Source organism: Sapajus apella, unplaced genomic scaffold, assembly GCF_009761245.1.
Source record: "Sapajus apella isolate SASKATOON/1434 unplaced genomic scaffold, GSC_monkey_1.0 scaffold145, whole genome shotgun sequence".
Lineage (NCBI taxonomy): Eukaryota > Metazoa > Chordata > Mammalia > Primates > Cebidae > Sapajus > Sapajus apella.
In genome coordinates this window covers 1,998,798-2,014,464 of record NW_022437085.1, presented here as the reverse complement: position 1 = coordinate 2,014,464, position 15,667 = coordinate 1,998,798, and the positions used below count along the sequence as shown (strand labels likewise).

The following is a 15,667-nucleotide window of genomic DNA, read 5'->3' as shown; positions in this document are numbered from 1 at the left end:
AAGGATGGAGGGTAGGTAGCTGCTACTCCCCTAAAAGCTAATATTGACCAGAATTAACTACAATTTACCATCAAAGCCTTCCCTTGAAATTTGTAAACCTTCAGAAGACTCTAGAGTTCTTTAAGGTTTGATAATTTTTAGTGATGTTCCATTTTTTTCTATTCTTTTCTGCTGGAATTCCAAATACATATATATTAGACTTTTTTGCTATATCCACTCTGTCTCTAACCTTATTTGTTCTTCTGTGCTTTATTATGTCCAATTTTCTTACTTATCTTCCATTTCACTAAATATATCTTCTCTTGTATCTAATCTAAACTTAAAACATCCACTAAATTGTTAATTTATGTTGTACTTCAGTTCTAGATTCTTTTCAACTACACTTTTGTACTTGCACATTTGCAACTTGATTTTTTATACGTTCTATATTTGAAAAATTATGTGTAGTTTAAGTCTGTGCCTTATAATACAATTATTTTTACTCCTATGCATCTCTTTCTAAAGTCTAACATTTTCTTTTGTTTCTAGCTAGTGTTGTTTTCTTGTTTCATTGTGTCACTGATTTCTTTTGATTTAGTTTAGGCTATTTTGTGTGGAAAGCAATAATAACATTGATTTCAGGACAAAAAGGTTTTTTTCTTCTGAAGAGATTGGCTTTTTATTTTATCAAATGTTTGGGGGCACTGGTAACCTCCAGTTACCTAAATTCAGTTATAAATGTAGAGATAAGTTGATACTATGCTACCACTACTGAGAGGAAAGACATTTCCGGTGTCCTATTCTTAGAATGTAGCTCTTTAGTTTGCCATTCCAAAGGGTGAAAGTTTCATCACGGTGCTTCCTTCTTAACAACACTTAACTCCAATTTTTGTCCTTAAGCCTCGTATAATTCTCAGCACCTATTTTATTTTGTTTGTATTTTAAAGCATCTTCCAGAGCCAGCAGGTTCCTCTTAAGAAATAGCTTTCCTAAATACTGGATTCATACTCATGAGTTTCCATGTTTTCTCAGATCTTAGTCCCATAGGTATCTACCACAGTTATTCTATATTATTCAATACTCTGTATTGTTTCTAATTAGTTGTTTTATAATACTACGGACACCTTCTCTAGTCTTAGTCAAGAGAAGGGTTAATTTATATTAAACAGCCACTAACATGGGCAAATATCTATTCCTTTATTATTAAGATGACACTAAGTGTAAGAAAGTTGTTACTGTCAGTCAAACATGTTTCCATATAGCTTCCACCCACTGATACAAAATCTACCCCTATAGCTAGATAGAAAATATCTTTTCTAATTTCTGCATAATTAACTATAAAATACTTGAGGATATCTGCCTTGATATAATTCAGTTCTTGTAACAGAAAACGCAATCAAATCTTATTTCAAATAACGCAAAATAACGTTGTCTCATATAAACAAAATCCAGAGATATGCATTTAGGGATAGTCTAGAAATTCTTTGATTTATAGGTATAAAGGCTCCTTCTAAATGGTTTTAGTGCGATTCTAGGACACAGATTCTACTTTAAGGCAAATAATGGCTGTCCCGGCTTCATTTACTAGGTCAATATTCCAGCCATCTGTAAAAAAGAAAAAGAGAAGGTCACCCCTGAGTTTCATGGAAAATTTCCAGTAGTTATAAATACAATTCTGGTCAATCACCTTTTCAAAAATCTGTTCATATGCCTGCTTACCTGTAAGGGAGGCACAGAAATATAGTCTTTATTTTGGGATGTCATGTGTTCAGATAAAAGTGGTATTTGTATTTCTCAGAAAAAAAAGAATAATGCATATTGAAATATAACTAAATTTGTCACTGTGGATAGGCCTATTTCCATGCCTTCTCTCGCTAAATTGTCTCTATATTTTCTTTTATGATTTCTCATATCCAGTAATCTTTTTTTCATCAATCTAATTGTTATTGGGCATCTCTTATGTGCTAAACACTGTATTATGTTCAAAGAATAAAATATCTAATGAGACTTGGTGCTTGCCGTAATAAATAAGTATGACCTGCCTGTGTGAAATGTGTGGTGTCATCTCTTCTCTGACTTCATCACTAGATGCTAATATTACATCAGCTTTTTGGAAACTAGGTTATTCTATTTAGTCCAATTGTACTGGGGGTAGTTTTGATGGTTTGATAGATGCAGCAAACCATTATGGCACATGTTTACCTGTGTACCAAACCTGCACATCCTGCACATGTATCACAGAACTTAAAATAAAAAAATTTTAAAAAGAATAATTGGCATATAAATGCATATATACCAATGACCTTCTTCATAGAACTGGAAAAAACCACCTTAAACTTCATATGGAATCAAAAGATTCCATATGAGAATGATGGAATCATTTTATGAGAACCTGCATAGCGAAGTCAATTCTAAGCAAAAAGAACAAAGCGGGAGGCATCACACTACTGGACTTCAAACTATACTACAAGGCTACAATAATCAAAGCAGCATGGTACTGGTACCAAAACAGTGATATAGACCAATGGAACAGAACAGAGGCCTAGGAGGCAACACAACACATCTACAACCATCCGATCTTTGACAAACCTGACAAAAACAAGCAATAGGGGAAATTATTCCCTGTTTAATAAATGGTGTTGGGAAAACTGGCTAGCCATGTGCAGAAAGCAGAAACTGGACCCCTTCCTGACACTTTACCCTAAAATTAACTCCAGATGGATTAAAGACTTAAACGTAAGACCTAACACCATAAAAACCATAGAAGAAAATCTAGGCAAAACCATTCAGGACATAGGTGTAGGCAAGGACTTCATGGCCGAAACACCAAAAGCATTGGCAACAAAAGCCAAAATAGACAAATGGGACCTAATCAAACTCCACAGCTTCTGCACAGCAAAAGAAACAGTCATTAGAGTGAATCGGCAACCAACAGAATGGGAAAAAATTTTTGCAGTTTACCCATCTGACAAAGGGCTGATATCCAGAATTTACAAAGAACTAAAACGGATCTACAAGAAAAAAAAACAAACAAGTCCATTCAAAAGTGGGCAAAGGATATGAACAGATACTTTACAAAAGAAGACATACATGAGGCCAAGAAACATATGAAAAAATGCTCATCATCACTGGTCATCAGAGAAATGCAAATCAAAACTACATTGAGATACCATCTCATGCCAGTTAGAATGGCGATCATTAAAAAATCTGGAGAAAACAGATGCTGGAGAGGATGTGGAGAAATAGGAACACTTTTACACTGTTGGTGGGAGTGTAAATTAGTTCAACCATTGTGGAAGACAGTGTGGCAATTCCTCAAGGACCTAGAAATAGAAATTCCATTTGACCCAGCAATCCCACTACTGGGTATATATCCAAAGGATTATAAATCATTCAACTATAAGAACACATGCACACGAATGTTTATTGCAGCACAGTTTACAATAGCAAAGACCTGGAACCAACCCAAATGCCCATCGATGATAGACTGGACCAGGAAAATGTGGCACATATACACCATGGAACATTACGCAGCCATCAAAAACGATGAGTTCATGTCCTTTGTAGGGACATGGATGAACCTGGAAGCCATCATTCTCAGCAAACTGACACAGGAGCAGAAAATCAAACACCACATGTTCTCACTCATAGGCGGGTGTTGAACAACGAGAACACATGGACACAGGGAGGGGAGCACTACACACTGGGGTCTGTTGGAGGGAAATAGGGGAGGGATGGGGGGCTTGGGAGTTGGGGGGGGATGGCATGGGGAGAAATGCCAGATATAAGTGAGGGGGGGAAGGCAGCAAATCACACTGCCACGTGTGTACCTATGCAACAATCTTGCATGTTCTTCACGTGTAACCCCAAAACCTAAAATTCAATAAAAAAAAGAATTGTCATATAAATGCACATATAAAAATGTATTCATACATGAAAAAGTATCATTAAGGCACATTTCTCCAGATATGTATTTGTGTGCTTGCACTTTTTCTACCTATATTTAATTTTGTCATATTAGATATATCCAATGTCCAGAACATAGTAATACCTGGTTGATAGCCAATATTGTCTGGCCTTTATAGCGAAGGATTATCTGCAAATTCTATTACCATAAATTAATTGTTTTAAGGTGCTTTCCCAAATCATTTTTTAAAAATAACAACAAATACTTTTATACCTACTGTGAGGTGATATCTCACTGTGGCTTTGATCTGCATTTCCCTAATGAGTAATGATGTTGATCATTTTTTTGTGTATACCTAGTGACCATTGCCATGTCTGCTTTGGGGAAATGTTTATTCAAGTCCTTTTCCCATTTTTAATCAGGTTATTTTGTTTGTTGTAGGAAGTTCTTATATATTTTGCATATTTACTCTTAATAATAGAGGAAAACATTTGCAAAAAATCTATGTAACGAGGAGTTAATATCTGGTCATTTTCTAATCAGCATAAGATTTATGTATAATATAATGGGCCCAAAGGATTAATTCAAAAGCTTAGATGAATTCAGCTAAAATATAAAATAATTATGTCTTTATTATTTGCTCCTATTATGTCACCAGATTTTCCTTATGAAAATTTGAAATTATATCCATATTTAATTAAAGGAACATTTATATTTTATTGACTAATTTACAGTAAGAAATGCATTATGATGTTAGATTCTATTCTTAATTTTAAATAAAATATTAAATATATGTTTGCTGAATATTGAAAGTATTAGTCAAGAATTATTTTTCATTAGGTCTTAGATCATTCTCTATATCCCCTCTTTTTTTCTTTTCAAGAACCTCAACATTACTTGACCACCGTACAGTGAGATTCCAAACTAATTGGCATCATGTAATTCCACTATTATGAGACTTTTATACCATTGTAACTAGTGACCATATTATGTTGTACTTTGAAAGGTTTGGAAGTCAAGCCAGCAGAGCTTCACAAAATGGACAATAACACGTCTTAGAAATTATTTTAAGGCAGTTAGATTTAAATTTGACCTTCAAAGTTGATTTGTTGTCTTCATTTTTTAATTTATTCTTGAAGGAATAAACTATTACTGCTTATGAACAGTAACCATAAACCATGAACAGAAGTTAGGAACTCCTTAAGGGTATTATGCTTCATGACAATTCCACTTTGATTATATTGACAACCATACCACTAAATATATTTTAATTTGAATCTTTGATATCCTTTATTCTTGCAAACTATTTTTACAATGGAAGTAAGTGTTCTATCTTTTATGTTTATATAAATATAAAAGTTTTAATGGTTTTCACTTTGGCTGACTGGTAGGGTTATTTAAAAGTTTTATTTGTTAAATGTTTAGGGTTAAATAAAGGTTTGGCTCAGATGTTATATCTGTAGAGATCTACAGGTAGAAAGTATAATCTGCCAATAGGGAAAATTTTTTCATGATGGTTAGTTCAGGAGAACATCAGTGTGATATTAATTAAAGGCTTTATGGAAGTTAAAATTTTGACGGTTATTTATAAATACTTTTTTGTTACTTCTCAAAAACAGGCAAAAAGGAAACACCTTTTATGAGCATTGTGTGTGTGTGTGTGTGTGTGTGTGTGTGTGTGTGTGTGTGTATCACAGATGCAAGAATTTTGGTTTTGATTTTATTTAAAGATGTACCTAAAAGTAATCCTCTAAAAACCTAGCTGTGACCTGTAAGATTTGCCTTAAAAATAGTGAAGCATGCTGGAATCCAATTAAATTCCAATTTATAAGAAATTTGTGTGTTACTTCAGGATGAAAACATAATGCATAACTACTGAGGATACTATTAAAATGGAACAAAAATTGTATTTCAGAGATAGCTAATCCCCCAGGCAAGACAATATGCTGATTACATTGAGAAAAGGAAACACACACACAGCAAAAACCATATATGATTCATATATGAAAACATAGAGGTGTAGGCAAACTGTTTTACTGACTAAAGCAACAGAAGTCAAGAAAAGGAAGAGGCTTGGGTCATAACAGTATGATCTGGCCACTGACTACAAAAAGTTGATATTGTGTTCTGCTTCATAGAATTTATTGTGACTATTCACACTAATCAGAATGGTGTCAAATATTTATTTATTTATTCTCTATTTATTCTAATTCACTATAAATAATTTGGCTTCTGCACAATGATTTGTAATGACGTTTGGAAACCCTCTTTGTTTGTATAAGAATATTATGATGACAACCACAAGATAATTTTACAGAGAACAGATTTTTCAAACACATTTATTAAAAATCCACCTGCTACTTTTGGATTTTGTAGTTTCTCTGTCAGTAGTATGATCCCCACCACTATGGTCTGTGATCACTGTACTTTGTGAAACTGTGCATGCCCTTGTAGCTTTTCTGTGTCTGTGGTATTTTTGTGACTTCCCAATACTAGAATAAGTTTTTCTGCCAAAGTGAGTGAGGTACTTGTTACACTCTAGACGTTTCTACCTCCCAACATGGGAGAATTATGAACTTTCCATAAGACTGTCTCCCTGGTCCTCCACGTTCTTCTCCTGGTGTTGATTATTCTGGTTCTGACACAGGCCTGTAAAATGCCTTATAAACCCTCTGCTGGTTTGACCCCACCTATCTCTTCTTCAGCCCATTTTAGTTAGATCATGTCATTGTGAGGTCACCAGCGCTTTCATTTGAATTATGTGAAACTGCACAGGGCCTGTCTTTCGGTGGAACCTGGAACAGTACTATCACCATCTTCCAACCATCCTCCCCTGCATCCCTGGCACTGACCGTTTTCTGTGAAAATGCTAATGACCAGGCTCAGTACTGAACTGGCTCTGGGGAAATGGGCCAGGAGTTGTATGGACAAGAGAGGGGGATGAGAGCTGTTGGAGAACTGAGAATGAGTTTCTCTTCTTTGTAACATGTTTAATATTAGTAATAAAAAGAATAGAAAACAGCATTTTTAAAAAAAAAGAAATCCACATGCCATAAAAATTCACACATGTAAAGTACACAATTAATTGGCTCTTAGTGTATTCATAGAATTGAACAGCCATTATTGATTTTAGAACATTTTAATCACCCAAAAAAGCATTTCCACACCCCTTAGCCTTTGACCTTTTTCCCCTATTCTCCCAACACCTAGCCAAATACTAATCTAATGTCTGTCTCTATAAATTTGCTTACTTTGGACATGTTGTATAAATGGAATTATACAGTATGTGGTAATTGATGAATGTCTTCTTTCACTTAGCATAGTATTTTTGAGGTTCGTCTATGCCGTAGGATGTATCTATATTTTATTCTTTTTAATGTCTGTATATTCAACATGATGTAGATACACCACAATTTGTTCATCCATTTATTAGTTGATGGACATTTAGCATGTTTCTTCTTTGACTATTATGAATAATGCTTCAGGCATTCGTGGACAAGTTTTTGTTCAGATGCATGTTTTCCATTTCTGTTGGGTATATACCTAGGAATGGAATTGCTGGGCCATATGGAAATTTTGTGAAATATTTTTAGAAAATGCCAGGTCTTTTTCAAAGTGGCTTTATTATCAACATTCCTGCTAGAAATTTCACCATATTGTTATCAATATATGTTATCTGTGTTTTGATTAAATCCACCTTAGTAGGTTGCATTTCATTGTGGGTTAGATATGCATTTTCCTGATAGCCAATTATGTTAAACATGATTTATGTGCTTATTGTCCATTTGTAGATTTTCTTTGAAGAAATATTTGTTAATTACCTTTTCAGATATATGATATGCAAATTTTTTCTCCCACTTTAGGATTGTCTTTTAATTTTCTTAATAGTGAATGCTGAAGCATAAAATTCTAATTTTGATGATGTCGTATGTATTTTTTTGTTGTTGTTACTTGTGCTTTTGGTGTCACATATAAGAAACTTGCATAGTCCACGACCTGGAATATTAACATCTATGTTTTTCTCCTGGAGTTGTATATCTTTAGACCTTGTATTTACATGTTTCATCCATCTTTAGTAAATTTTTATGTATGGTTTGAAGCATGAGTCCCAGTTCTTAATTTTGCATATGGATAACTAGTTGTACCAGCAGCTTTTGTTGAAAAGATAATTCTTTCTGCATTCAATTTTCACTCATGTTCAAAATCAATTTCTGGTTATTTAATTATTTTCCATTGATCTATGTGTCTTTACTTATGAAGGTACCTCGCTCTTTTGATTAATGTAGCTTTGCTGTAAGTTTTAAAATCATAACCTGTAAGTCCTCAAAATTTGTTCTGCTTTTTATCAATATCACTTTTGCTATCCTATGTTCCTTGCAATTCCATATGAATTTTAAGATCAGCTTGATAATTTCTGAAAAGAGTGCAGTAAAAACTGTGATAAGGGTTGCATTGAATCTGAAGATAATCTGGGGAAATGTTATCATTTTAATAGCATTAAGTTTCTCACATTAACATGAGTTATTTCCATTTATTTAGATCTTCCTTTATTTGTTTTTTGTAGTTTTCACGGAACAAGTTTTGAACTTCTTTTATTAAATTTACTCCTACGTATTTTATTTTTATTCTAGTGTTAAATAATTATTTTCTTAATTTACTTTTGTATTATTCATTGCTATAAATCTCATACTCATACACCTTAAAAAGTTGTTTATTAGTTCTAGTAATTCTTAGTAGATAACTTAGAATTCCCTTTATGTAAGATAATGTCATCTGCAAATAGAAACACTTTAAATTATTTCTTTCCAATCTGGATGCCCTTTATTTTATTTGCTCATCTAACTGCCCTACCAGAATCTCCAGTGAAATGTTGAATAGAGGTGGAAAGAATGGACAGTCTTGCCTTACTTCTGATTTTAGAGGGATGGCATTCAATCTCTTATCGTTAAATATTTTTGTTGTAGATTTTTTATAAGGAATTTTATCAGGTTAAAGAAATTACCTTCTATTCTTAGTTTGTTGAGTATTTTTTATCACATAGTATTGTTGAAATTTGTAAAATGTGTAGTCTGAGTCTATTGATATAACATGTTGTTTTGATACTTTATTCTATTGATATGGTGCATTACATTAATAATTTTGGAACTTTAAAAAGACATTTAAATTTAAAATAAATCTTACCTGTTCGTGATGTATAATCCTTTTTATTTATTTCTGGTTTGGGTATACAGTATTTTGTTAATGACTTTTGTCTTTCTATAGATAACAGATATTGATTTGTCATTTTCATTTTCTCTAGGTTATTAACAGTTTCATATGTATATACATAACTTGAATAAGTTCTTTAGCTCTTTAGTGGTAATTTGTCAGATTGTGGTACAGTCTACAGTGTATCTAATGTGTAGTCTTTTATCCCTCACTCCACTCCCACCCTTTTTTTTGAGTCCACAAAGTCAATTGTATCATTCTTAAGCCTTTGTGTCTTCACAGCTTAGTTCCCACTTATGAGTGAGAACATACAATGTTTTGTTTTCCATTCCTGTGTTACTTCACATAGAATAATTCTCTCCAATTCTATTCAAGTTGCTACAAATGCCATTATTTTTTTCCTTTTTATGGCTGAGTAGTATGCCATGGTGTGTGTGTGTGTGTGTGTGTGTGTGTGTGTGTGTGTGTGTGTGTCTCCATATTTTGTTTCTTCATTTGTTAACTGATGGGCATTTGGGCTGCAAATTTTTTTGCAATTGGGAATTTTGCTACTATAAACATGTGTGTGCAAGTAGCCTTTTGGTATAATGACTTCTTTTCCTCTGGGTAGATACCTAGTAGTGGGGTTGCTGGATCAAATGGTAGTTCTACTTTTAGTTCTTTAAGAACTCCCCACACTGTTTTAGATAGGGTTGTACTAGTTTACAATCCCAACAACAGTGGGAAAGTATTCCATTTTGACTACATCCATGCTAACATCTATTATTATTTTTTGGTTATGGCCATTCTTTCATTTCACAACAAAATTTATTAGAAGAATGGTGGTTTTGAAAATCTAGCATCCAGTGAGAACTACCATAAACAACATCACAGCTAGGACTGTCTCTCCAAAATGTCATGGTCAAATAATACAATGGCACCATTAAATCTTACACATGCATGAAAGAACTAGCGCTTTTGACATACAATGCAACAAAAAAGCAGGGGGGAACCACATGGATTAGCATTTTAAGTACTCATCACATACATTAAGACACAGTTTTAGTCCAGGCAACAATCAGAGCTACATTAAAAACATTTAATGTAGTGCAATCAAACCAAAAAACCTAATTTGTCATCATAAGTACTCTAATATATGAACATTGATCATAACAAGGAACAAAAAGTTCAAATCATACAATACAAAAAAATGTGTAAATAAATATGAACTATGGTAAAAGAGAAAAATTATACGATTCCATCAAACTGTAAACAGTGTATTGAAATGAGGTCCATAAGAGTAAAAGGGGTTCCTGTTTTGTTGTATGACACTTGAGCTTCTAGAAATCTGAAAGATCCCATTTTCCATGTTTCCAAAGGCTATTATGGGTTTTGTGTGTGGCAAGAATTTATTTTAGATGTAATATATCAAATATTAAAGCAGAGGAATAATCTATTTTGTTGACCAGAGGTAGTAAGTACTGCAGAAAACAAAAGCAAATTTTTAAGAGACAAGACTAAACATTAAATATGCAAAGGACTAAAACACTGGAATTAGAACTTCACATCAGAAGAAGCTTTTCACTGAGAACTGCAAGGCTACAAAATACACTGACAAAACTGTCTGCTAATATGCAGATCTAGACCTCTGCTATTTTTTTTTTGACATTTTACATACTCAAGTTACAACACTAACTTTGGCAGAATAACTACTAATAAACTCAAAGCACTCTTGGCCCAATGGTTCCATCTCAGTGGCCAGTGCACAAAATTCTCTAAAGACATTGCATTAACTAGAATGTAGAGGTCAGACACCCGAGAACCAGTGTTTGACTATAGTAGTAATTATCATGAAGAAGTAAGAGCCACATCAAGAAGGAACTGTGTCTGTTACAGCTCACAAAGTGGTTAGTAATGTCTTCTTTTGTTTTAGTTGTGCTGGCTATTAGTGGCATTTAAAAATACATAGTTTAACTGTGCATGTTTGTGTGTGTGTGTGTGTGCGTGTGTGTCTGTGTGTGTAGTGTGCTGCCTATACATTTATGCACTTTTTAAAATACACTATTCACAGGAACCCCTATATTATCTGCTCAGTAGTAATAACTGAATATATAGAATGCCTCTATGAGAGTGTGAAGCTCTGTGTGCTGGAGAATTATATGCAGCTTTAAAATCTATTTTGCTGAGTTATACCTGGATACTTGAAATGAGTTTTTTAAGTTGACATTCATCAGATGTGCTACCAACATGTCGAAATAAATGCAAAACAGAAAAATACAAGTCACTGTTAGGTTTAAGAATAGCATCAAAGTACCTGAATTGAGTGACAAGTGCGTGTAAACTGTCCCTGAGGGTTTTTAAACAGCGTGTACAAGCTGGATTCCTAAGAACATTACTTTTATTAAAAAGTGTGGACTGATAAAATACCAATGTCTCACAGCTTAAAGTGGAGGTTATGAAGAATTATATGCAAACACTCCAAATGTATAGTTTATACATTTTTTTCAAAGCAACAATAAGCTGCTGTGAAGTATACATCCCATCAGAACGAGCAACATGTGGGAGTCAGATAAAGGTTTCTATCCCAGTCTGGTTTTGTGACAGCACAGCATATCAATATCCAATGACTATTATCTTTCTTAAATCAGAATGTAACTAATTTTGACTAGCAATATAGGATTAGACTTTTAATCAAACACTTTGCTATTACATACTAAAATTCCTTAAACTTACTAATACTATTAATACTAACCTAGTTCATCATCCCCCCCTCATCTTAGAAATATACCCTTCCTCAACTTAAAAATGTTAAGATCCATTTTCAATCCCCTGGTGTAAAAAGCATGTCAGTGAATTAATATTAAAAATTTGCAAAGTAAAAAAGGCTTGAATTCAGCCAAAGATTCTAAATACTGCTCATTCCCTGAAGACTTAAAGGGAGAGAGAATCCCTACCCATTTTCCTAGTGATTTGTTTTCCTAAAATGGTCTGAAACAATTTTTTATTTTGGGGAATGTTCCCCCTCATCTTCTTTCAAATTCCAAATTCTTAAGCTTGAAATGCTTAATACAATGGAGAAAATGAGGCAATCACTTGGAATTGCTAGAAAGGTACAAAACGTTATTGTCTTTCTTAAAAATAAGAACTATTTATGCTATATGATCTGACCCCATATTATATAGTATGTTTTATATTTTTTAATAATCGTCCTAAAACTTACAGTACCTAAGACTCTGAAGATAAATTAAGACTTTAGTGTTGTAACAGAAAAAGTGCTGAATTATCCCTTTTCCAGTACTTTAAACATTTTGGACAAGTGCTTTACTAGTGACAGTGAAGTTTACTATACAACCTTCCACCCCAACCAAGAAAAACAAAAAGTCACCTGGATGAAAAGAAAAGACTTTGAAGAGTGTAGCACCAGATATACCAAATAATAGAAGTTGTTTCACTCATTCTGAGGGGTTAAAAATGTTCTAGATTGAAATTCTATTTGGCTATTGACTGTTAAAAATCCATGCTCTACTATGTCAGTGTCCTGTGCTCAACTACCCCCACCCCCGACCCCTAGTCCCCTTACACACTATTCACTGATAATCTAATCTCTAAAGAGATTATTTTAAAATTTATGCTTTTAGGGCATACCTGAGAAAGGGGGCAATTATGCAGAACAGGGAACCCAAGACTGCACTAATACTAGTTACACTTTTATAAATTCTTTCCCAAGACAAATCTAAAAAGTTTAAGAGATATGGATCTTCAAAAATGTCTTACAGCTTTAGATTTTTTTTGGTATGTGTTATAGGGTCATTTCCAGTGTTGATCATCTTGAGTTTATTAAATGACAGTTAAGATGGGGAAAAGAGTTCATTTCCACTTTCAAATAACAGAGATTAAATATTATGATAATAATTGCTACATCCAATAAATCTATGATTAACTAAAAGTGCCTACTTTTCAGCTTTTCTTGATATAGCTCTAAATGGACTGGAAACCGCAAAGTTACCCCCCAGACAGTTGCAGAATTAACTCATGTTCTATTGTAAAATCAACATTAATTAGCCTAGATTCTCATTTTTAAACGATCTAAAAGATTTTTATATCAAATCAAGATGGCCTAACTTCACCACATTATCTTGCAACTCATTTTTGGTATTACAGGGCAGAATCTTTAGCCTCTTCTCGGAAGTCTACATGCTTTTTCCATCCTACTCCACCCACCCCACTCCAATCTCCTTTATAACACTTAGCGTTTATAGCTACAGTGTTATGTTGCTGAGTTAATGTCTGCTTCTTTAAAAGGTAACTGCAAGATTATTCAGGAATGAGGATACACAAATAATCTCCTCTGTTTTTCTTTTCATCATCATGTTCACAAATCCTATTCAAGTCTCCGGTATAGAATTAAACCAAAATAAACTAAGGGGAAAGAGCCTGGAGATCTGCTTTCCTTGTACCACAATTATACTTTTTTTCTTTTCTTTTCTTTTTCTTTTTTATTATACTAAGTTCTGGGGTACATGTGCGGAACGTGCAGGTTTGCTACATAGGTATACATGTGCCATGGTAGTTTGCTGCATCTGTCACCCCATCATCTACATTAGGTATTTCTCCTAATGCTATCCCTCCCCTAGACCCCCAACCCCCAACAGGTCCCGGTGTGTGATGTTCCCCTCCCTGTATCCATATGTTCTCACTGTTCAACTCCCACTTATGAGTGAGAACATGTGATGTTTGGTTTTTTGTTCTTGTGTTAGCTTGCTAAGAATGATGGTTTCCAGATTCATCCATGTCCTTGCAAAGGACATGAACTCATTCTTTTTTATGGATGCATAGTATTCCATGGTGTACATGTGCCACATTTTCTTTAGCCAGTCTATCATTGATGGGCATTTGAGTTGGTTCCAAGTCTTTTCTATTGTGAAGAGTGCTGTAACAAACATATGGGTGCATGTGTCTTTATAATAGAATGATTTATAATCCTTTGGGTATATACCCAGTAATGGAATTACTGTGTCAAATGGTATTTCTAGTTCTAAATCCTTGAGGAATTGTCACACTGTCTTTCACAATGGTTGAACGAATTTACACTCCCACCAACAGTGTAAAAGCATTCCTATTTCTCCACATCCTTTCCAACATCTGTTGTCTCCTGATTTTTTAATGATTGCCATTCTAACTGGCATGAGATGGTATGTCATTGTGGTATTAATTTGCATTTCTCTAATTACCAGTGATGATCAGCATTTTCTCATATGTTTGTTGGCTGCATAAATGTCTTCTTTTGAAAAGTGTCTGTTCATATCCTGCACCCACTTTTTGATGAGGTTGTTTTTTTTTTCTTGTAAATTTGTTCTACTTCTTTGTAGATTCTGGATATTAGCCCTTTGTCAGATGGTAGATTGCAAATTTTTTCTCCCATTCTGTAGGTTGCCTGTTCACTCTGATGATAGTTTATTTTGCTGTGCAGAAGCTCTTCAGTTTAATTAGATCCCATTTGTCTATTTTGGCTTTTGTTGTCATTGCTTTTGGTGTTTTAGTGATGAAGTCCTTGCCCATGCCTATGTCCTGAATGGTATTGCCTAGGTTTTCTTCTAGGGTTTTTCTGGTTTTAGGTCTTATGTTAAATCTTTACTCCATCTTGAGTTAATTTTTCTATAAGGTGTAAGGAAGGGATCCAGTTTCAGCTTTCTGCATATGGCTAGCTAGTTTTCCCAACACCATTTATTAAATAGGGAATCCTTTCCTCATTGCTTGTTTTTGTCTGGTTTGTCAAAGATCAGATGGTTACAGATGTGTGGCATTATTTCTGAGGTTTCTGTTCTGTTCCATTGGTCTATATCTCTGTTTTGGTATCAGTACCATGCTGTTTTGATTACTGTATCCTTGTACTATAGTTTGCAGTCAGTTAGCGTGATGCCTCCAGATTTTTTGTTTTTTTGTTTTTCCTTAGGATTGTCTTGGCTATGCAGGCTCTTTTCTGGTTCCATATGAAATTTAAGTGTTTTTTTTTTTTTCCAATTCTGTGAAGAAAGTCAATGGTAGCTTGATGGGGATAGCATTGAATCTATAAATTACTTTGGGCAGTATGGCCATTTTCATGATACTAATTCTTCCTAACCACGAGCATGGAATGTTTTTTCATCTGTTTGTGTCCTGTCGTATTTCTTTGAGCAGAGGTTTGTAATTCTCCTTGAAGAGGCCCTTCACATTCCTTGTTAGTTGTATTCAGTAGATTTCAAAAGCAATTAATGAAAAAAACACCTCTAAATAGCTTAATAGTCTCCTAAATGGACTGTTCTGCTGAAGCCATCAAGTTTTTAGTAATACTGGTGGTTATAGCCATTCTTGAAGGAGTAAGTTGGTATTGCAATGTGCTTTTGATTTGCATTTATCTGATTGTTAGAGATGTTGAGCATTTTTTCATGTGTTTTTTGGTCATTTGTATATCTTCTTTTGAGAATTGTTTATTCATGTCCTTAGCCCACTTATTGATGAGATTGTTTGTTTTGTTCTTGCTGATATTTCTGTGTTCCTTGTAGATTATGGATACTATTATTTTGCCAGATGTGAAGATTGTGAAGATTCTCTCCC

General features: G+C 34.0%; 1 long non-coding RNA gene across 1 annotated transcript in view; it reads left to right on the top strand.

Annotated features, from left to right (window-relative positions):
- Nucleotides 1-406: 406 nt before the first annotated feature.
- The window catches only part of LOC116540869, a 15,965-nt gene continuing 704 nt past the window's right edge, over nt 407-15,667 (top strand). Inside the window, exons 1-3 of the long non-coding RNA XR_004264619.1 lie at nt 407-420; nt 4,401-4,402; nt 5,350-5,359. This is a non-coding gene — a long non-coding RNA (uncharacterized LOC116540869). The remainder of the gene's footprint in view (nt 421-4,400; nt 4,403-5,349; nt 5,360-15,667) is intronic.